This window comes from Rhinolophus ferrumequinum, chromosome 8 (genome assembly GCF_004115265.2).
Source record: "Rhinolophus ferrumequinum isolate MPI-CBG mRhiFer1 chromosome 8, mRhiFer1_v1.p, whole genome shotgun sequence".
NCBI lineage: Eukaryota > Metazoa > Chordata > Mammalia > Chiroptera > Rhinolophidae > Rhinolophus > Rhinolophus ferrumequinum.
Genome location: NC_046291.1, coordinates 41,478,549 through 41,503,499, shown reverse-complemented (window position 1 = coordinate 41,503,499; position 24,951 = coordinate 41,478,549). Strand labels below are relative to the sequence as shown.

General features: G+C 35.6%; 1 pseudogene; it reads left to right on the top strand.

Annotated features, from left to right (window-relative positions):
- The first annotated feature begins 22,118 nt into the window (after positions 1–22,118).
- On the top strand, positions 22,119–23,232 carry LOC117025544 (scm-like with four MBT domains protein 1; annotated as a pseudogene).
- Positions 23,233–24,951: the final 1,719 nt, after the last annotated feature.

Below are 24,951 nucleotides of genomic sequence, written 5' to 3'. Positions count from 1 at the left end.
GCTTTGAAAATCAATCACTGTGATTTTGGGTGCAGCAAGAACAGAGAATCCTATGGCAAATAAAAGTCCTCACTATTGTTTACTTATTAAATCTCATTCATTTGAAATCACTACAAGATTCCAGACATGCATCTAAATTCTTTTGTTGTGTTTTAAAGAGATATTTTGAGAGATTTTAAAAATAATTTCTGGTGAAAGGTAAAGATGTTCTCACTAATCCACAGAGGATGTCTTTAGTCTAAAAAGCACTTGTTTGGGAGTTTTATCTGCTGCACCTGTTAAAATATGGTTAAGTATACCACCTTTAATTCTACTTCAGATAGTTTAAAAGTAGTGGGGAGTCTAAAAGAATATTTTATAGATTATAAGGATGAACACAAACCTAAAATTTTTAAATTTTGGTAGTGTGAAAAGGAAAAGAAAACAAAACTCCCCCACCCCCCTGCCTTGTCTTTACCATTTCCCTTTTTTTTTTTTTTTAAGGAGGGTGCAGCGTAAAAAACCCATGTGGGGATGGAACCCGCAACCTTGGTGTTAATCAGCACCATGCCCTAACCAACTGAGCTAACTGGCCACCCCGTTTCCTTTAGAAGAGCTGAAATTATCAATGCTTTTTCTCTTTGAGATGTATGTAAATCTTTTTAAAAGCTTAATGAGATTCTTGCCAGTTTTGCATCCCAGGAAGGTCTTTCTCTGGGGCCTCAGAGCCATCCTTTGAAATGTGAACGTGGGGGAGGTTGATGCCCCGTCTTCCTGTCTCTGTGGGAGTTTAGGTGAGGTGACTAACTCCAAGTGGTAACTTCCTGCTTGTCAAGAAGATAAACAAAGTTTTCTTTTTCCTTGGACAAAGACAATTACCATGTGAGTAATAGACTATATCCTCCCGGCTATAGAAAAAGACTAGGATTTCTTTTGGCACTTGCAATCTCTTTAGCATTTTGCACATCACAGTCTGATTTAATGATTTTTACAACAATAAAACTGTTTCAAACTTTTCTACATTTTGTGGAGGATCCACTGGGTTGGCAAGAGATTTCACTTTTAATTATATTTCCCCTCCAAAATTCAAATATATTGATTTTTTAATAATTAATTTTTGTTAAAAGTTAGAGTTGTGAAAGAATACGCTATGTTAAAACAAGACGACTAAATAAAACAATCAGACTAAGACACTGAAAATGTTTCTTATATTAAAAATGGAGTAAATACCATGTTCTCCGTCCAAGGACAAAGATTATAGAACTAATGTTCTACCAGCTGAATGTTGGGAAGCAGCGTTTGAAAAGCTCAGAGAACTCAGAGCTTTTGGTCTTAGCGAAATCCATCTGTGTAGGTTAATAAAAGGAAATTCAATAGTTCTCACATCAAAGCAACCTACTTACTTCAATAATGACTACAAAGGAATTAAACTACATGCTAATAAAAATATTTAATTGATGAAAATTAAAAAGAAAATTCTCAAAAAATTAGAAAGGCAAAGGAAATAACCTCACATCAATTAATATAACAAGAATTCATTGCAGGAGTGGTCTAAAAAATTTCTCATTACAAAAACAAGCTCACATAAAGTGATCCTCTATTATCTGTATTATCACTAATTATCACTTGATTACATTTCACATCATCGAGTCTCGCACAAGAAGGAAACTTACTAAAGATCAAAACGCCACCCATACACTTCTTCAATATGAAAGTATTGTCTATATAATCAGGAACTGCAGATTTATAAGCAAAGAATGCTAATCAAATAAACTCACCAAGAGAGCCTTAACAGTTCCCTCAGTCTGACTATATTTTAGACAGTACTCTTCCTGAGGCTAGGCCATGGCCTCTCCTAGAGCATTTTCTTTAGAAAACTTGTAAACAAGCACTGAAGTTACAAGGTGAAGATGACATGGTCCACCCCTGGACCATCACCTACTATAAACTGAAAAAACAGGTGAACAGGCCATTTCCATTCAGAGTCACATATACCATACAAATATAAAGCAGGACATTATCAGAACACATAGAAGGGACATCCTGGCTTTGTGTCAATATTGTCCTCTCTTTGGTGGAGGTGATATGTACGTTCATATCTGAAGGACAAGGATAAAGGATGCCACATTGAGGAAAGAAGCAGATGCAAAGACTAGAGTGGGGAAGAACACTCGCGGAATGAGAAGTAGTCTAGTTTAGCTATCAATAGATGCTATAGCAAAGGGGCAGGCTAGAGTTAGTAGCCAGAGATAAGGCTGAGTTATTTGGCAAGAAGTAAATTGATTTGGGTGGTTTTATTCCATGCAAAAGAATTTGATGTTTCTCCTGAAGGTAAAAGGTAAACCAATGACAAAGTCAATGACTGGAGATTTAAATGTCACCCATCAGGTGACAGCTCTATGGACTGTAATCGCCTAAGTATTACTAGATGAGCCTGGTTATTGGGCCTTATATCACTAGCAAAAACAGAATAAGTTGATGAAGCCCAGTTTTCAATGTGCAAGTTAAAAGTTCCATGTGGATGGTAGAGGAAAGGAAGGGGACAGCCAGAAATAAAAAGAGATACATCACTTTTGAGATTTTCGAAAAGCTACACATGATGAATAAATGAGGAAGAAATGTAAAAAAAAAAAAAAAAAGAAAGAAAGAAAGAAAGAAAACTTGTAAAGTCTTTCCGTCTCTTTGAAACGTAAATGTTTTTGGAGGTCTCTTGCCAGTTTTATAACCCAGAAATACCTTTCTCAGGGATCCTTTTGAAATACAATCATCAAGAAAGATAGCGCCCCTATCTCCAAGTCTCTAGGAGGGTAGGAGCCTAACTTCTTTAATAGATACCTATAGCACAGATGCCTAATCACAGAGAAAAAAAAAATTTGCAAATTCAGGAAATAACTGAATGTGCTCAACATACCCCATTGATCAATCTCCCCCACAAACATCCTCCAGGATTTTTTCACTAGCTAACCTCAGTGCTTAAAAGTCCTCCCGCCCTTTCTTCAGTGGAATTGAGTTCAGACTTAGTTCTGCTCTCACTATCCTACTGTAATAATCTTATCTAATGTCTTCTTTGCCTGTTTTACTTCGTTCAGTGCAATTTGTGCTTTGACAAAACCTATCCTGAGATTTCTTAAAATCTCTACCAAAAATAAACAAATAAAATAAAGTTTGAAGAGGAGAGAAGTATTTAATCATTTACTTTATGTTTCAAAAATAATTTTGATAGTAGACAGACAGCATAGATACATATTCAGATTATATATACTGAATTGGACCATAATATACTATCTCAAAATATGCCTCTTTGGTATAAGGATTATTTTGAGTTAAAGGCAATTGAGGAAAAACTAAAAACAGAGATTAATTTCCCTTTCATAAAGGGAATTTACATTTATAAAGGAAATTTCCATTTGTAAAGGTGTCTCCCTCTCTTGTTCCAAGGAGGACAACTCTTAAGTGAATTTAATTTTAAACTCTTAATTTAAATCTCAATGTAAGAGCATGATTTTTATGTTGTTAAAATTATTTAGCTAATTATGTAGTACATAATAAATGTTAGTGACACAGAGCAAAGGAACAGAGAGAGCATATTTAGACAGAGGGGAATTTTGAGTTAGCTCTGCTCTCTTGCTCTAAACAAAGAGTGAGTCTGTTGAGCAGATTATGCTACAAATGAAGGAATTTTACTAAGATCTCAATGTTCTTCTGAGAGAAGATACAAATCAATAATGTGATTCTAAATTCATCATTTAACCCATGTAATGAAGAGGTGAGGAAGAGTGTTTCCTATTTTCTAAAGGTTTGACATGTAAACTTTTATTTGCTTGTTTTTGTGTTGGCCACTGAGCACTGTTGTATTTTATAACAAAAAATTGAGATGTTATATTTGATGAGAAAAAATGATATATTATGTAATATTTAATATTTTAGTACTTCAAGAAAGCAAAATAAGCAAAAAAAACCAAAAGAGACATTTTGTAATATCCTCACTCTTATGAAAAAGATCCATGGGCAATAGAGAAAGCTTGCCAGGATGTGTGAATACATCTTTTTAGTTCTCTTCTTTGCTACTTGGGACATTAAATCTTTTTTCCTTTGTGAATAAAACAATACTCTAAATCCTTTGTTCGCATAGATTAACTCAGATAAATGAAAGGCCTCACCTTTCTTATTTCATTGCTTAGTTAGTCAAAACCAAAGGCCTTTCATTCCAAAATCTGATCACAGCTTAAGCTTCTTATTGGGCAGTTTTGTCCTGGGGAGGTTCCCAGTGAAAGCATCAGCACTCCATTCAAACAAAGTCAGCACTAATCTTTCACTTTAACTTGGATCCTGGGCCTAAATCCAATGTTGAGAAGAACTATTACTTACCTTTCGTCACCTAAATTGCCTAACTTTTAAATTTTTAGAATACGTCGAAGGTTGTTATCAAGACACAAATGGCAATACCAGATTCATACTTATTTAGTGTATTACTAAAGATAAAAATAGAATCAAATCAAAAAAACAAACGAACATTACAGTATTTTATAAATCATACACCAATTCTCTAATACAATAACAGATTTTGCTTCATTGACTGACAGACTTAGTCTAATTGGCAAAATCTAAGAAAAAGAGAAAGGCTTCATGGTTTCAGGTTTTTCTGGGTCTTGAAACAATCCTTTTCCATTGCTTGAGGCTCCCCAACTTAAAACTTGAAGATGCTGCCTTTGGAAAGACTTGTACATTGAAAATATTTAGATATTTTTGTAATGATGGTTACAAGGGGAACCAAAATTTTACCACCCTAAAACTGCCTTTGGGATACTGATTTTAAGCTGGTTATTAAGAAACAAGTCTCAGAAAGAACCTTTAACTCTCCCCCTTTCCTGTCTGAAAGATTTGGATGGAGGCAGCTGTTGCAAGGGGGCTGGGGAATCTTAGCATGTTCACCTTAGTATGGTAGATAGAAAGGCTTCAAACATCCAAACAGGAGCCTATTAACTAGCTCACCCCCGTGTCCCATTGTTTTGGGTTGCCGTGCAAGAATCTGCATGCCATGTGTGTTCCCCTCTTCTTCAACTATCTGTAAATTGCCTGTTTCCTTTAAAATCTCAGGCTCCTGCCACCCCTTTCTTCTTTGTCCCTAATGGCAACTGCCAAAATGCTTTTCAGGTATCATTTTGACATGTCACCCCCAAATGTACATGCATATAATAAACTGTGCACATGTTCTCCTGTTAATCTGCCTCTATTAATTTGATTATTATCCCAGCTACACGAACTTGGAAGGTCAGAGGAAAAGCATACTTTTTGAGCCCCCACAGTTACTAGGAGCCCAAATCTCATCATAACTTCACATTCCAATATAGCTGAGACTCTCTCCATCTCCACCTTTACTCCTACAATCTTGTACCTCAATTCTGAGTTACATGGACTCAGTCAAAAGACACAGCTTCTGCTCTCTTTCTGAGAAAGATACTTCACAATAATGATAAAAAACTGTCTAAAAACATTCACAGAATCTCCCTCCTTACACTTCCCATTGCCTCCTCCTTTTGTGTGCTACGCAATTATTTTTTTGTTAGTTCGCATTTTTGTCACCCCAACTCCTGTCATTACTGCCTGCTCCGGAATTCCTTCAGCCTCTTGCTCCGCATTCCTACATAAGACTCCTTCCTGGTTCTCATGCTTGCACACCACATTGGTTCCTGGATTATTGAATTAGAACTGCTCTTAAAATGCTTCCTAAGATCTACTTTAAAAGTCTTTACCTCCCTTTCCATTGTCTAAAGTCTCTTTCCACTCTTGCTTTTCTCTACCCTAAGGTATCCCTTCTATTTTGATGGTTCCCCAAATATCCTCTGCAACCAACACGTAAGACCTAGATCTCCTTTCTTCAAGTTTTGCCATGCTGCCTATACTTTATATGAGTTCAGTTGGCTTTATAAATTATCAAACCCCAAATTTGGCCTCACTATGCTATTTCTAATTCTATTTCCATTTTCCACAATTTCTTTCTTAAAGACAAGATTTTTAAAACTGGGTTTTAAAAATGTTCATTTGGACCTTTAGTTTTAAATTTTGCCTTCCATGTTGTAAGAATTTTCTTTAAACGCACTAAATTCTGAAGACTTTCCATAAAACCAATGTTTTCCTATTATACCTGAGCAAATATGGCTTTCTGAACCAGAATGTTTCCAGCAAAGACTTTAAATATTCCTTCCTTATCCTGTAAATTTTCCTATATCTCAGGCTAAGTTGTTTTCTTTAACTGTCCATCTAACAAAGGATCTCTTAATTTTTTATTGAAGGATTTTACCCTCCAACACACTTGGCTGGAGATAACTATGTCCATGATAAAAATTTATTTAAATTCCACTGGCGGTCTAAAGATCCCTAAGCAAAGAATTAAAAAACAAAATAAAACAACAATAAAAAACAGGAGAGCCCATAGATACCCAGCAATCAAACCATGCCAGTAATAATGAATTAACAACTTCATGTGTGTATATAAGGTTGGACAATTAAGTTCGCAAACTTGTTGCAATGATGTTGCTAACCTTTTTTAATATCAGAGGAATTATTCATTATGAATTTGTACCAACTGGACAAACAGTTAACCAAGTTTACTATTTGAAAGTGCTGAAAAGGCTGCCTGAAAAAGACGAAAACGACCTGAACTTTTTACCAACAATTCATGGCTCTTGCATCACGGCTATGCACCAGCTCACATGGCACTATCTGTGAGGGAGTTTTTAACCAGTAAACAAATAACTGTATTGGTACACCCTCCCTACTCACCTGATCTAGCTCCCAATGACTTCTTTCTTTACCCAAAGATAAAGGAAATACTGAAAGGAAGACATTTTGATGACATTCAGGACATCAAGGGTAATACAATGACAGCTCTGATTGGCCATTCCAGAAAGAGTTCCAAAATTGCTTTGAAAGGTGGATTGGGTGCTGGCATTGGTGCATAGCTTCCCAAGGGGAGCACTTCGAAGGTGACTGTAGTGATATTCAGCAACGAGGGATGTAGCACATCTTCTAGGATGAGTTTGTGAACTTAATTGTCCAACCTCATATGTAGGCATGCAATTTATTGTATCTCAAACTCTAGTTTTTCTCAAACATTCAGCACTGAAAGGCAAAATAAATGAGTCCAAGCGGATTGCAGACAGTAGAGACAATTAATGCAAGTGACCCTGCCACCACTTCTTCCTTGACCCTAAAGACAGTGAGGAAGGACCACGGAAGACCTGGGAAATGAGGTGTTTGATGCCTGTTTCATGCCTTCCTGAGAAAGAGGAAGAACAGGGAAGCCTGAGATCAATGTTCTGTAATGGCATAAACAAAATAATAGTAACAATAAATAATGACGATGACGATGATGATGATGATGATGATATAGCAAGTAGGTGAATGGGGGGGGGGACCCCAGATCTATAAAAAGTATGTTTTGGGTTTTTTTTGCTACCAGAGATGAATAGAGAACAGGACATCTGTAACAGGTTTCCCTGGAGATGTACAATTCTAACAGTGAACAAAAAATTATTCATTTCAAAAATGTAACATATCATAAACTTTACAGTCTTGAATTAAAATATGTGAATCTATGATATTTTTTCCATCCAGTAAATTTATTGTGGGTCTGATTAAAATTATTCAATATTTTAGTACTTCATGAATTATTAAGACTAAATATATTTGTACATTATTGCCTAAAACTAAACCATTACAAAGTCTATGCCAGCAAAAGATAGATTAAAAGTGATTAATGACTCTCTTAGTTAAGTATTATAATTTACTATAATTGAATTACTTTAAGAATTTGGCTTAAAGTAAGTAATTTGGCTTTAAGAAGTACTTTAAGTAATGTACTATTATTAAATATGTATAGAACAGTACTAGTAAAGCATGCCAAAAAAACTATGTCTTTGACCTTCGAAAACTCACAGTTTAATTACTTAACCAATCCAATTTATGATCAACAATGCAGAACAGCCTTTCAGTGTAGGATTCAAATATATGCCATTCGTACTGCATTTGGAACACTCCCAGACCATTTCTTCAATCCGCTGTATATCATGACATACCAAAACGCTCTCATTTGTGAAATTTGAATTTTGGATACTATTTATACCTAATTATTATAGTTTAGCTCAAAATGACCTACTTTCACAATTAGCAAATTACTATATCTTTATCATTGTTTATTTGGAGTGGGAAGGCAGTTTTAAATTTAATATAGTTTCCATAAATTAAAATTATTTATAGTATAAAATTACAAAGTATATAATAATATAGACTAAATTACCTTAAGATAAAATTGTTTACTAAGAAAGTTTGTGATTTACAAGATTGATATATTGAACAGTACTAACTAAACATGTTTTTCAGATATGCTTTTTCTCCCTATCTGACAGATTTTTATCTGCCTTTGTAACAGGATTTTACTTTCAGCATTCACTTTTTTAACAACTTCATGGAGGTAATTTTTTTACATAAAGTAAAACGTAACCATTTCAAGTTTATAATTCAATGTTTTTAGTAACTTTACCAAATGGCGCAATCCTCATCATAAATTATTTTTAGTGCATCTCATTACCCCAATAAGATCTTTTATGCACACGTACAGTTAATCTCTGCTCCCACATACATGCCCAGGAAACCACTCATTTACTTTCTGTCTTATAAATTTGTCTTTCCTGGGCATTTACTTTAATAATATAAATCTAATACTTAAATTTTAGGTATTAGATTTAATCAATTGGGGAGAAAGGCGTTAAAGCAACTGGATGGGATTCATTGCCTCATTTGCTTATACAGTAACTCTAACGTCCCTTCAGGACAGGCAAGCATGGATTCTAAGGAACTTCCAGTTTTCAATCAACCAAAAAACATTCCTTTATTTCATGAATCCAATATTGCCTAAATCAAGAAATATTTCAAAAAAATTTAACAAAGCTTAAAATTATAAAAAAAGTTTTTCTGTTTAACAAATGAATAAAATCTAAGAGCCCAATTCCATAAGTTGATTAGTTTTTTATGTATAATAAATAAAGAGCAAAATTTAAAAAAAGAAAAATGGGTATACCTTTTTAGTATATACCATAAGATTATGCTTCTTAAATTAAGATACATATGGTCAGTACCATCCAAAGAAGTATATGAAATAACTGATGTATTTCTTTACTTTGAGAGTAAATCATTTTATTCATATTAAAACAACATGGATGTAATATAGAAAGAATTTAAAAAAACTTCCATATACATATATATTATATATATAATATTAAAACAGGAGAAATATTATGTTTTCATGTTTTGAATGATATCATGAAGAATATTAAATTTGAGTGTCTGGACACAGATGGCTTTTGCCTTTTCCACTGACTCTGTACTAATCAGAGGGAATGATAAATCATATAGTTGATATCTTTTTTTTCTCACCAGCATGACTATATGAAATAAAACTGCAGAGATCCAGGAACTCTCTGGTGCCTGATGTAGGATTCAGAACAGTTTCAGAAATCTACTTTCAGGATTTCTCTCCTGTCTTTATCACCGGTCAGGAATGGAAAACAGAACAAATAGTAAACAACTCTCCCCAGAACTTTGATTCTTGACCAAGCAAGACAGGGATGTTTGCAATAGTGCTCTTCTCAGTGGCATGAGTAACAGCAGCAGGACATGGCCATAACTCTTCCTGCAGGGCAGGCAACCTTACAGGCGGTTCTTCCTGTCAGGTCCCCCTCAGCCACACCCACAAATACTCTGAGTCCTGCTCCTTTTCCTCGATTGGTCCTTCAGACCCACAATAGTTCTGCGAGCTTGGAAAAAATTTCAAATACATTTTTTTTGTTGTTTAAGTTAATCACAATTGCAATTGATTTCTGTTTCCAAGCAACAAAGACAGACACCTCCCCATCCCCACCCCCACCCCCACGAACTCAAACAACAGGAATAACAAGATGTCTCAAAAAGGATGCCATCAAAAGTTACAAAAGCAGAGGGGTGGGGGGTGGGAGATGAGGGTAAAGGGGATCAAATATATGGTGACGGAAGGAGAACTGACTCTGGGTGGTGAACACACAATGGGATTTATAGATGATGTATTACAGAATTGTACACCTGAAATCTATGTAATTTTACTAACAATTGTCACCCCAATAAATTTAAAAGAAAAAAAGTTACAAAAGCAATCACAATATCAAGGATTTCATAAGAATGTGGTAGAAGGGTGATACTAAGCTCTAACCTGATATTGTTTTACAGTAATTACTTATATTTGGTTAAGAGTAAATGTCCTATTTTTCAGATGTTCCAAAGTTCTGAGAGAACTCGGAGAAGGAATGCACTAACCATCCACATCTGAATCTTGTGGGATGCTAGTTTAAAAGGCAGCTTTTGGAAGTCACCCCAGAAATAAATCAGAATCTTAAGAGGGAACCTGAGAATCTGAATTTTAAACAACCTTGGATTGATGCATATGCAAATTAAAGTTAGAGAACAATTGGCCTAGGTGAACTTTTTTTAATGTGCTAAAACAGACCTTACTCATGTTTTATTACTAGCAGATAAAGGTTTTCTTCTTGATCCTTGGTTTAAACAACATCCTCAGCATAGTCATGGTGCTGTAATATAAAGAGCTAAAGCCTGCATATCCTCCTCTAGCTCTATAAATAGCAAGCTGTTATCACCTGAAATCAATAAAATATAGAGCTTTCCTTCCTTATTTCTTTCCTCTCTATATCCTCCTCTTTATCTTCTCAGTCCTAGTGACTTACCCTGATAAAACTAAAAATAATAAGAGGGTAATAGCACATGGATCACAGACTCTCACCTGCTGTGGCATGTATCATTTCAGTGATGGATTGCATATGCTTGTTAGTGGTTCAACAACTTGGTTATTTAGTTACCTTAGAGCTTTCAGTCAGTCTCCTTGGTTTACTGCCCTGTGAAATAACAATACATTCTAAGACCAAAGAGATATCTCTGTATGTATCTAAACCAGGAGATAAATTTTATTCTAGAATCTAGGGCACAAGAGACTAGAGGGAACAATTCAGGATCTTCTCATTTTGATAAAAAATACCAAGAAGAGAGTAGGTGAACAGATCTATAGTATTCAAAAGAGAATAAACAACTACTCTCTTTCCCTTTTTTAATAAAATGGTTTATCTTAATAATAAAGTCTCTAAAAGCTCACTTTTATATATCAAAGCCATAATGATAAATGTATGACATCAAATATATCATCAGACTTTTAAAAGAGCATGTGGATAGGAAATCTCTAGAGTTAACAAAACAAGAAAAGAATACATAAAAGGTTGTCAGAAGCTTACTGATCTCAGAAAGGATCTCATGACTCTCTTTCCCCCTTCCTTTCCTTAGTCTTCCCTCCAGGAAAGATCACTGTGATACGCAAGCACATTTTGATGGATCTCAGTATTACAGGTTGTGATATTCATAGTCATGAGTTCAGAAGTTACAGGTCTGGGCCCGTTTGTGTATTCTCTTTCCAGATCCCTTTTGGAGCCTCTAAGTATCTCTATTCCCATGAAGCTGTAAGAGAAGAATCCAATGCCACTTGGGAGCTACAGGACCCTAAAGAGTTATCGAGTGAAGCAGCTAAGCCAATTTGGCTCCACGTCTTAGAGGTGACCCAGCAGCTCTATTTCCCCTACCCTGTCATCATCATACTGGTGATCCTGGACTCTTCGCACCATGTAAGGGTGAATTAGAGAGACCAGGAATTGTGTTTAGGGTAAACATAACATAGAAGACCATTTTGATTCCAGGATGAGCTCTATCTCCCTTAGGTATAAAGAACCCTCAACAAGGTCCCACTTAGCTCACTAAGAGACTGAATCAGCATTTGGGATGAATCCTATCACAATGATAAAGTGCTCTTCTACCTGCCCCATACCTCATAAACCTATACATTTTCCCAGAGAAGAAAGATGAGTTGGCAGGCAGAAAATAGGGAGGTAATCTTTAAGAATAAGATAGTGGGATTGCCAGTCCTGAGTTCAGCTCTGCTTCCCTGAAAATAAGACCTAGCCAGACAATCTGCTCTAATACGTCTTTTGGAGCAAAAATTAATATACGACCTGGTATTATATTATATTATATTATATTATATTATATTATATTATACCAGGTCTTATAGTAAAATAAGACCACGTCTTATATGAATTTTTGCTCCAAAAGACCCATTAGAGCTGATTGTCTGGCTAGGTTGTATTTTTGGGGAAACACGGAAGCAAACTCTCTTAAAAGGTTTGTCCCTCTCACTGGATTAGCTGATAGGGACTTTTGCCAAAAATATTTTCAGTTAAAAAAATTTTTATACATATAAATATGTAAGTGTGTGTATCTTTGTGTTTATATATAGATCAAGAAATTTGATTATTTGTATCTCTAATCAAACAATTATTCAAATACTCTATCAATCTGTGCTATGGTATATTGCAATGATAGTACATACAACATTCTGTGATTGTGAGAATTCAGAAAATGGATAATGACACATGTTAAAGTCAAATCCTCATGTTTTATAATGTATTGTGTATATATATATACATGTATACTGTGCAAAATTAAATCATCTCTCCTTAGCAAAAAAAAAAATTTTAGTTCAATTACCACATTGACATGACAATAAGAGGAACTGTCCTGATAAATATCTCTTCCAAAACATAACACATTTTCCTTTAAAAAAAAATCTGTTAGTCCATGAAATATATAAGCAAAATTGTGTGCTGTTTACCTATGTTACTGGTTATTGATGTGCATATTCTATGGAAAAAGATTTGCTTTAAATAACTGAAATCACTCATCACTCAGGGAAAAGTTTTCCCTTAAACTGCATTTGTTTTCTAAGGGAAAAAAAAAGAAGAAAATGCAATACTACATTACAGCTGTTCTTACATCTATGCTAGTAGTGAAATTATATATCATATATCTTTTGCAATTAGACAAAAATATAGAACTTGTTAAATATCCTAGATGAAAGACCTAATATAGAATTTTAGTGTATTTCATCATCAGAATAAAGACTAATTGGATACTTTTCAGTGAAGAAATACTGGCAACCTGATGTGCAGTTGGAAACAAAAAGGACAATTCAATTTGAGAAAAATCATGTAGGATCCAGTGAAGTGGAAAAGTAGAACAGGCCAAACATGAGTCATCTCCACCATAATTTAATGCCTGAACAGATGTCCTATCAGCAATATCTTCTCAGAACATAATATTAGATAAATAATACACAAAGAAAAGAGACTACCTATAATTACTGCTTAAGAGTACACCTACTGAGTCTCCTACATACTCAATAATAATAGAGTGCTTTCTACATGGCTCTGCATTATATTTAGTAAGAGTTAATAATAATATCCAACAGCTAATAAGTATATATTTGTGCCAGGCACTGTGCTAAATGTTTTACATGGATTGTCTGATTTAATGCTCAGAACAAGCCTACAAAATACTATTGAGTTTCCCCAAAAATAAGACCTAGCCGGACCGTCAGCTCTAATGCATCTTTTGGATCAAAAATTAATATAAGACCCGGTCTTATTTTACTATAATATAAGACCAAGTCTTATATAATATAATATAATATAATACCGAGTCTTATATTAATTTCGGATCCAAAAGACGCATTAGAGCAGATGGTCCCGCTAGGTCTTATTTTCTGGGAAACAGGGTATTAGCTCCATTAATGCCATTGAAATAACTGAGTCTTAGAGTAAGTGGACAATAGTAAAATCACACAGCTCTTAAGGGTTGAAGCCAAAATTAAAAATCAGCAGGTAATAACCTGAAAGCCCTCTTTCCTAAGTACTATGCCATCTTTCAAAAATATTACGAATGTTACAAAAGTTTACAAAAGGAGAAAATGAGTCCCAGAGTTTTTAAATAATTTTCCAAAAATTAATAGGCAGTCTTATGGTGGACTCAAAGCTGCTTCTGTTCTTTGACAACAGAAAGATAGAATCAGGAAAAAAAAAAATCAAGCTTCTGGAACAAAGCTTGGGTTTGAAAAACTAATCTCTAAAATGAGATGCAGATTTCACTGGTTTCATTAATCCTCCTTTTATATACAATTACAATGCTCTTCGGAAGCAATGCAACAGCAGGAAGCAACATGCCCAAATTTCATCACTCCCAGGCAGGGAAGAAAAACAGTTTGCAGACTAAACATTATTTTGAAACCACTTTGTACTAAGATTGCCAGGAGATGCTGTCACAGCCTTGCGGTGAAGAAACAAACACATGCCTCCTGTTGGGTACAATATTCAGTCCCATGATAAGCAATGAACTAAACAATTCAAATTCCAAACTGATAGCTACGACATAATAGCTGTGGCTGCTACGCTCAGATGATGAATGGAATTTTCAAGGTCTGGTCTTCTAATGATGACTTAACTACATATAATTTTCAATTATTTTAAATGGTTTACATCTCATATCAATCTGCAAACATCTCTAAAGTAATCTTATGCATGTAGTGTGCATATTCTGTATGGATAAACTCAGAATGAGTGGCATTGTTGCTAACTGAGAAAAATAAGGACAGCTCAATAACTCTGAGCATAAGTTAAAGAAATACGGTAGTTTGGAGTTAACGGACCTTAAAGATGATCTGGACTGACATTTTCCACCTAGTAGGAGAAATTAAGACCCATGGATTCAATTTTCTGATTAAAATAAAATTTAACTAGAAAACTCTTAGCACAGTTTTCTACACATAAAACATCTAACTAGAAAAGTTTAACACAGCAGTCTTACTTAAATATTTATGAAGACACAGAATATATATGAAAATGCAACACTGTAAAGCTTACACTTAGATTCAACCTACTGACAGATCTATAAAGAAATTTCATAAACTACAAGATACACGGCATTTAATAACCACAATCAAAACTTGACAAATGCTTTATTACTGCTAACAAAGTCAGCAGCAGCAACACATTATACTAAAAGTTGGTAAAAATGGACTTGTTCATTTAGAACCTTGGCTGCAAGTCCTAGAATTTGTACTGACCATAAAGTGGGCAGGCATGTGGTTATTGTTTTATGAGATGACTAGATTGCTTCATTCACCAAAATTGGTGTATCATCTTCTCCAAATATTCAGAAATGGCCACCATAGTGGAAATCAGAACAGGTTAACCATTCATCCAACAGAGTGAAGTACTACAGGGCTTCACTGGTGCAATGTGGTGCTGATCACAGAAACATGATCAGTGATGGACCCCTATGTGGAGATTGGACCCTCACTGATAATTGTTTTATTTCACAAAACCAACTAAAGCTTAAGCTAAAGGAAGTCAATATATTTTTGTTACAAGAATGTTTTGAGTCCAACGATGATAGATGAGTAGATAAAGAAGATGTGGTATGTGTGTGTGTGTATATATATATGTATATCTGTATATATATACACATATATATATACATATATATATATGAATATCATCCAGCAATAAAAAAGAATGGAATCTTGTCATTTGCAACAACAATGGACAGAGCTTGAGGATATTATGCGAAGTGAAATAAGTCAGACAGAGAGAGACAAATACCTTAGTGTTTCACTTACATGTGGAATCCAAAAAAAACTAAACAAAACAAAAACAGACTCATAAAAACAAAGACCAAAGGGATGGTTGCCAGAGCAGAGGGTGGAGATTGGTGGTGAAAAAGGTGAAGGGGAATATAGTTTAAAAAATTGTGATAAGTTTGTACAGTGATAGATGATTACTAGAATTAGTGGGTGATCACATTATAAGGTATTAAAATGTTGAATCACTATATTGTACACCTAAAACTATTATAACTAATATAATACTGTATACCATACATTAAAAAAAGAGCTTTCTTTGGGAAAAAAATTTTAAATAAAGTATTTTTTAAATGTTTTGAAATTATTGCAATACAACTTAACACCAGAGAATACCAGGGGAGCATCTTATATTTTCAACACAGCTCATTGAGGAATAAAAATTTTTCAAATAGACGGTACTTAGAGACCTATTAGTTTACCTCCACCATTTTTTCAGGTGAAATTGAAGCTCATACGGCTAAGAAACATGTCAAAGTTCAAGACTACTTATGACAGAGCCACTCTGTTTCTAATTTCACTATTGTTTTAACAACCAATACTGGTCAACTACACAAGATCAGAAATGGTTAGGTTTGTGATTTTTAACACTAGTAAAGAACAAGTGGTTATATGAAGAAGAGAAAACAGCAGCAGGAGAATTGGAGGGAGAAAAATATCATGTTTTCTTTTTTTCCAAACAGTGAAATTGTTATAAGAGATTTGCTTACATTCATCGTTAACTTTTCTGTGAAAATTCTGTGATTAGAGTGGGCCAACTTTTCTTCTGTTAATGAGCCAATGTGCAAGCATTACCTCCAGTTAATCGATCTTAACAAGTAAAACAGTTTTTCAACTTGGGTTTTGATATGTGAAAATAACTCAGTTTTAGACCTGATCCTAGCAGATCTTACTTAACAACCTATAATTTAAAAAATAGTAAGCTAGGAGTCACTCACCTCCTGGCCTCACTATACTAGAACACACAATTCCAGTACCAAAGCAAAGCAAATTATTTTCTATTGCTTAAAGGGCAAATTGAAGACACGACAATTTATGGAAAGACGTATTAGTGAATAGGTGAATACTGATTTTAAAAGAGAAACTCTTTTAAAATTGTATTGTTCTAAATTGTCTTCAAAAATTAATATACAATTTAGAAGTAATCTTTACACATACTATTGCACAGAAAAAATACTGGTAAATCATGAGTTAGGATTATCATCATTTTGAATAAGTTCCAATATTTTATGTTTATCTGTGACTTATCTATAGTCAGCCCTGTTCCTTTGTAAACTAAGGGTGGCTTGCAAAAGTACATAAAATATAGCAAGATAGCAGAACTTTAAAGTTTTTAAGAAAAATGAGGCAAAAGTAAAATTAGCTCAGAAATGTCTGAAGAAACCAATATGAGGGAAATAAGAAAGAGTCTAAGTGTGTTAATGTTTTTATTCATTGTAGCTGAAAATTTGTAGTTCTCCTAATGTTGAAAAAAAGATAGTTTAAAAATGCATGACTCAATCTCTTAAATTTTTAGAATTTTTAAATTCTAGAAGGATATTCCAAGGCTTAATATGTCCTTGTGATTAAAAACAAATAATTAGTCTGAAGTTAAGAAATCACATCAGTTATAGGTTTTTTTGTTAATCCATGTTAGATGTTATACTTTAATTAATAATTGCATGTAGAATATTATCTCTTCTGCTCCAATATTATTTTTACCTAGCTCTCTATCTGTATATACACAGAGATATCTTTTTAATCATTTAACTTTTCTATCATTGATTTAATAGGTAATAGATTCATATGGTTTGAAATTGAAAAGGTATGAAAGAGTATCCAGTAAGAAGTCTTCCTCCACCTTCTGCTCTCTAGCCACCCAGTTCCCCTCCCTGGAAAGCAACCAATATTATAAATTCTTGTTTATACATCCAGGGGTGTTTTATGCTTATCTAAGCAAATTTTTTTCTTTCTTTCTTTTTTTATTGTTTTTTTACAGTTTACTCACTGTTCTGCACTTTCCTGTCTTATTTACCTATATAATAAAGATTGTTCCATGTCGGTACATAAAGAGTTTGATTACTGAAGATTGTCTGAAAGATGGGAGGCAATTCTTCCATTGGTATTAGCAGGAGCGTAACAGTGAGAAAGTTAAAAGACCTTATTATTCTTTCTACTCTTTTAACTTTCTCACTCTTATGCTCCTGCTAATACCAATGGAAGAATTGCCTCCCATCTTTCAGACAATCTTCAGTAATCAAACTGGTAAGGAGTTATAAACTACCCTCATTTTTTCAGGGATCTCTACTAAGGTACCCACTGAAGTTCTGAAGGGCGGGCACTCTAGGGCCATTTGAACCAACCTAGTGAGAATGATTAAATTTTCAAGGCAATCCTCATCAAGCACAAACCAACATTCTGAAATGCATTTAATCAGCTTCTTCCCCTGCTGCTAGAGAAGATACCAGGTCTGGGTTTGAATCCTAGTACTGACACTTACTAAATATGTGGCACAGGACATTTACTTGTGCACACGACTTTACTTCAATGTATCTCATTTCCTCTCCTGTAAAATGGGATATGTTCTGAAGTTGTGAGGATTAAATGAGAAAACTGAAATTTTCTAGCACAATATCTTTCCCTAACAGGCAGGAATTCAATAAATCTTTCCAGGCCTGACTTTCCTGCCTTACATTCTCCGTTCTTTCCTTTCTTCCTTAAATACTATCCTTGCATTTTTCTTTAGTTCCCCTGTGTTCTACTGCTTCCCTTTTGTTCTTTCTCCCTCCCCCTCTTTGTCTACTCCCAGACCATCACACAGTCTTCACATCACATTATTTTCCTGGCAAGTTCTAATCCAGAGTTCCTGGGGACCTGACCATCTGTTACAAACTCCTCCTAACAATTTTCCCAGGAAGAATTGGAACTCCAATGGAAATACAAAGCCTGAAGTCTAGACTTGATATTCCATAGGCCCAGAAGTGAGTAACTACATTAGGCACCATAAATCACATTTATCTGTGCAGAGTTGAAGGGAAAGCTAATATTGCCTTGATTTTATTCAAGAGCTAACAAAGGAAAAATAAAATCTGTGAAATCTTGGTTGACAAAAAATTAATATTAAATATGAGCTACGTGATTCATAAATATTAATCATATGAACAATAAATACGTGCACATAATTAATGACTAATGTGCCTATTTAAAATGAATTAATACCATTCGTACTCCCACATGGTTCAGAGTATGGTCTTCTGCCAAAATTTAAAACAATTACAAGAAATTTTAGTTAGAATGTGTGACTTCTATGTTACCTCTAACACTAGCTAACTTTGTCACCTCAAGTTAATACCATAACATACTTGGCCTTCGATCCTTTATTCATTAAAAGAGGAATTGGGGTATACAATCCCAATAGTCCTCCATGCCCATGAATTCAATAGAAAGTTCATCCTTGCTCCTTGTTTGTAAGAATAAGATAATGACAGTGTGTGCTACACAGCATTTCATTAAAGAATCATTGATCCACACAGCCCTTGCTTGTAACTATCAGGCATGTAATGATAGTTTAGTGCCTCTTCTTTTTTGAGAATAAACACATGATAGCACAAAACATCAACACCAATTACTCCCCTGGAAACCCTGCCTGCCTTCTTAGTGCTCATTATCCACACCCAAATGAAAAGCAATGGTATCTGTGAATAAACATCTCTTTGGTTTATTGCTAATTTCTATCAAAATATATATGATAAACACAAAAGAGAGGCAAGGTAGATAGCTATTTGATATTCAACCTTCTGTCAGATATTATTCACGCCAATTAACTAGAATGCTGAGGTGTTCCATTTATTTTAAAACACTCATCTTCTAGCGCAGTAGGTTTAGAATTTCAGGAAACAGCATTTGTGTTCTACTAAGCTCAGGGAAAATTGCATTTTTCCAAATCTCCCTAAGAAGTGTAATAACATTTTGCTTAAAGTAACCATTCACTTATTTGTTCAACATTTAATGATTATCTATGGCTGTGTCCAGAGCTAATGACACCTATATGAATAAGATAAATTCCTTGTCCTCTGTAAGCACATGGTTCAGTAGAAGAGGCAGATAAATATCCAGATCTTGACAATTGAATTTGTCTTGAAGACAAGATAGGGAAGTACATGCAAAATAGAGGAAACATTTCTGCAAAAAAAGTTTTAATATTGTACCCTGAAATATACAATACTTTAGGGACATAGATGAGACCAAAGAAGTAGGCACAATCTGACCGCCAGTGGCCTTGTAAGTCAAGATGAGAAGTTTGAGTTCTACCCTGATGGATATGGGAATCATATTTTCATTTCAGAAAAATGACTCTAAGAAGGACTTGCAGAGGAAAAAGATAGGATGCAAGTAATCATGTCAGAGGATATTATAATAATCTATGCAAAGAGGGCCTGAAATACAGCCCTTTCAGAAAAAAAAGAAAGGCATATAGGAAACAATTTCAGAGGTGACAATTGATCAGTAGCAGAAGGTAAGGCAGAAGGAAGCATCTAGAAAAATTCTAGGGTACTGGCTTGGAAAAGTCAGTTAATAGTGACACTATTTACTGGGTATTTAACAGAAAATCCACAAGAAAGGGATGAAGATAGCACACTAAGTTTTGGACATGTTGAGTTTCAAATATTTGTATAAAATCTAGGAGTGTACATTCAGCTTGTAGAAAAAAATGGGTATCAAACTAAAGAGGACAGATTCTGCTGAACATAAAAATTTGGGAACATCATTTTTCACATATTGGTTGAAATTGTGGACATTAAAGAGATCCTCTAGAAATAATATAAAATGATGAAGCCAAAGAGTGAGACTCCAAGAAAGGTCAATATGCAAGAAAGTTACAGCTAATGAAAGAGCAGAATATGATGAGGTCAAAGAGGAGTATGAGAAGACCCACAAAAAATAGGTGTTGCATAGGGGAGAGAGAAAGGAAGGACAGTGTAAAGAAAGAAACTGTGATTTACTGATCACCCATATGAAAAAAAAAACCAAGATTCCCAGAAAATTAACATTTTCATGCACTAGTCTAAAATGCGAAATGAGGATGGTATACTTCGCTTTGACAGTAGAGGACTAAAACCAATGAAGGCAGTGTTGGTTTGCTATCAACAAGAATTTAAATATGCACAAAGAAAAACAATTTGTCTATAAAGGGCCCCACAGAGAAAATGTGGTACATATTGAGCTCATATATAGGATCCACAAAAGAAATGAGAGGCTCGGGTCTGAGCAAAGTAGTCGTCCAGCCATTTCCATCATGGGTCATATGATATTGCCATGGTACCCTAGCCAAACAAATAAGCTACAACTGAGGAAAACAATCACCTACCTCTTCCCTCTCTGGCCACTAATGCATGTTACACACTACTGTCAGATTAGGTTTTTCTAAAGCTTGGGTCCCTTTATGTTCCCACCAAACTCAAAAGAATTTTATGGTTGTCTACTATCTCCATAAATCCAAATGTCAGAGCCAGGTATTCAAATCTATTCACAATATTTTCCTAAATTTATCATTTGTATCACATCCACAGATATTCAATTAAACTGAATTCATCTGAGCTCCATGCAGACGTAATGAATTTCCATTTCAATCCTCATTCCATTTTCACTATCTGGAACTCCCTTTTTTTCCCATGTCCTATTGTACTTCAAAGACTTTTTTTTTTTTTTTTAAAGATTTTATTGGGGAAGGGGAACAGGACTTTATTGGGGAACAGTGTGTACTTCCAGGACTTTTTTCCAAGTTAAGTTGTTTTTCTTTTAATCTTAGTTGTGGAGGGTGCCGTTCAGCTTCAAGTTGTTGTCCTTTCAGTCTTAGTTGAGGGCACAGCTCAGCTCCAGGTCCAATTGCCATTGCTAGTTGCTGGTTGCAGGGGGCACAGCCCACCATCCCTTGTGGGAGTCGAACCGGCAACCTTGTGGTAGAGAGGACGTGCTCCAACCAACTGAGCCATCCGGGAGCTCAGAGGCAGCTCAGCTCAAGGTGCCGTGTTCAATCTTAGTTGCAGAGGTGCTGCCCACCATCCCTTGCGGGACTCGAGGAATTGAACTGGCAACCTTGTGGTTGAGAGCCCACTGACCCATGTGGGAATCGAACTGGCAGCCTTCGCAGTTAGGAGCATGGAGCTCTAACCGCCTGAGCCATCAGGCCGCCCCCTCAAAGACTTTTGAAATATCACTTCCTCCTGGAAACTGTTCCTGATTCCCCATTTCTATGTCAATTCTCTGTCCTTTAAACAACAATTATTGGCTTTACATTCATTTTTGTATACCATGCAAAGAAAGATCCCTGAAGATATATGGCAGTTGCCTGCATCTGCAAGATGCAGGAGAGGGCTCAACAAAGAAATAATGGCTTCCGCCAGCTCTTCCACCTGGGAGAAAGCTGCCCCTCCAACCTTTGCCCTGAAGTAAGACAACTCAGTTCCTCCCCGTATGTCCCTGGCATATTTCGAGCTGTTGCCCCAGCTGGGGCTCAAGGCAAGCGATTCCATCAGTGATTATGGTTAATGGAAAATGTTGCTGTCCAAAGATATACTTCAACCACCATTGCTTCTCAGGGCCATATCTTAACAAAGGAAGAATTGCTGAGCTGCCCCAACGTGTAGGAGCTGGGGGCTGTGTTCTGGTCCTCAGAGAACTCACATTCTCCCTTAACTTATCAATGTAGCCTATAAACCCAGTCGTGTTTCAGGAGCTATGGCTGGGCAAAGACTCTGTGTCGCATGGATATGGGGAAGTCCTGAAGGCCAAACACAAAGAAAAGAGTTATGGAGCTACTGCTGAGATAGTGAACAGCAGATCAGTGCCTGAATTCTGCCGGCAGACCTCTATCAAACTGGGGTGCTGTCTCAATCTATTGGTCCATGGATGGTGTTCTAAGAATTGCTCTGTACTTACAAAGACCAAATGTACACACTATTATGGAAAAAAGAAAAGTAAAATAATTGGGAGGCCACCTGATGGGCATAGTAACTTAGTGTGTGCCCTGAAAAAGGCCAGTAAGAGGAGAAAGAAGCGGGAAAATGCTTTTGTTCATTAGAAAAAACGCTCCCCTGCATCTGTTAATAATACCCCAGCAGGCTCTCCTCAGGGAAGTGGGGGTGAAGATGAGGATGACCCAAATGAAGGAGACGACCAGTCCCCAAGTGAAAACAGTACAGCTGAGCAGCAGAATGAGCTACAGGAAGAGTTAGAAATGGCAGGGGAAAAGTCACGCTCCTCCCTTCCCACCCAAAGTGAGAGATCCACATTGCTGCCTCCAGACAGACAAAGAAGAAAAAGAAAGCTTCACTTTTTCATTTTCTGGTTATAAGAATAAACCTCCTTCACCAAAGGAAATAAGGATTGAAGTTGCTGAAAGTCTTCACCTGGACAGTAAGCCCCTAAAGTGGAGTGTGGCAGATGTGCGGGTCATCAGATCCCCTGACGGTATTCCATTAGCAAGAATATTCCTAGACCAGGAAATCGATGAGCAAGCCCTGCTGCTCCTTACCATTCCTACCGTTCAGGAGCGCAAGGACTTAAAATGGGGCCCTGCCACCAAACTCTGCCACCACAGGAAGAGGATCAAGGTTTCTTTTTATGAGCAGGAACTGAGGACAACTAAAGTCTAAAGTGGTCTGTGTCTTCAAAGCACAAAAGCAGCCAATCCTTCGCCTGCTCCACAAGTGGAGCTGAAACCGTCCTGAGGCTATGGTCCCTGCAGGTGCACTTCCAGGGAAGGAAGACCCACACCAACGAAGCAAAAACTGCACCAAAGTGGCTCTCCTGCCTGAGGAAATGTGGGCATCTCTTGTTCAGCAGATTACAGTTTTTAAAAAGCAAACGTTGTGAAGAAAGGACTCATGTAAGAGGAGTAAGTATTTCCAGTGACATGGCCAAAAAACAAAGAATAATTTAGGCTTCTGGAAAGCACCCTTTTGGTTCTTTGCTTTTTGTTCTGTTCCTTCCTACTGTAGATTGAACTTTGTTCTCTGCTTTCTCCTTCTTAGAAAGAGAGGACATAGCTCTAAGTCTGCACTAATTTGGGACTGTGCCTAAGGCACATCAGTGCTTCACTGTCACTGCATTTTTGAGCTTTTTAAATTAAAACAGTTCCTTTTGGGGATGAAAAAAAAAACTGATCGCTGAAGCCCATAACTCAACAGGTTTATGTAATAGAGAAGTTGAATGGATCCTCTCTTGTTAGGATAACATTCCTGGTTTTTAAATAAATTCATCCCAAGCACTTTTTTCATTACATGGTTCATATTTCATTTGATATTATGAAGAACAAAAATCAATTTTATATCCCATAAGCTTCTCTTGCATTAAGATGCCTTTAATTTATTATGAATAAAATGTCTTTTGTCAATTCAAAACTGCTACTTAACAAAAATACTTTGAATAACCATTTCCATACAATATCAATTAAATGCTTGAGGTAAATATAGTTAATTCATTAAAACCATAATCATTGACTTACCTGCTGTATACATATGTATGTATTATGGTGTCTTACAGTGAAACACAATGAAAATGCTGTGCCCTAAATGTTCAGTATTCAATAGTTTAATTAGCCATTACAAACTATGTTTCCACTCTGGTCTGAAGTATGCTGTCACTAATTAAAATTCACACTGATAATCTCTCCTTGAACCATTGTCTTACTACACATTTGATTAATTACTCTATAAAAGCACGCTTTCTACATAACTCTCAGCATCTGGCAGGAGTAAAATATATCTACTAATAGCTGTTTTACATTTAAATATTAAAGATCGAAAATAGATAAATTTTCAAAACAGTTCTTATTCCCATAAAATTTTCTTGGACCCTGGAACAATTTCTAACCCTGCAAAATATTATCTTTGTGAAAGCTTGCTTTCTTCACCGCATAGAAAGTTTTGGAAAGGTTTGCAATATGCTCGTTGCAGGCTATCCAAGTGAAGAGGTTGATAAGAAAGTTAGAGATGTGGGTGCGTAATTTGGAAGTGAAAGTGGATTAAGATTTAAATGTATGAATCACCCACAATGAAGGGATAATCGGAGTCATTGAAGCCATAAGATAGTGGGACAATTAGTACGGAAGAATATATAAAAACTGATGGGGAAAAAAATTTGTCTAATACAATTTGGAGGAGGGAAGAAGAGAGATAAAAGAACATATTAGAGAGGAGAAACAATGTAATAGAATGTCGTGGATGACAAGAGAGGAGAAAGTTTTAAGAGAATTAATTATAATTATGCAGTATTGATGACAAGGAAAGAGCAGTTTACTGGAGTGGTAGAGGTAGAATCTAGAGTGGTGTGGAGATAAAACTGAGTAGTTGGAATATAGATTACTTTTGCGG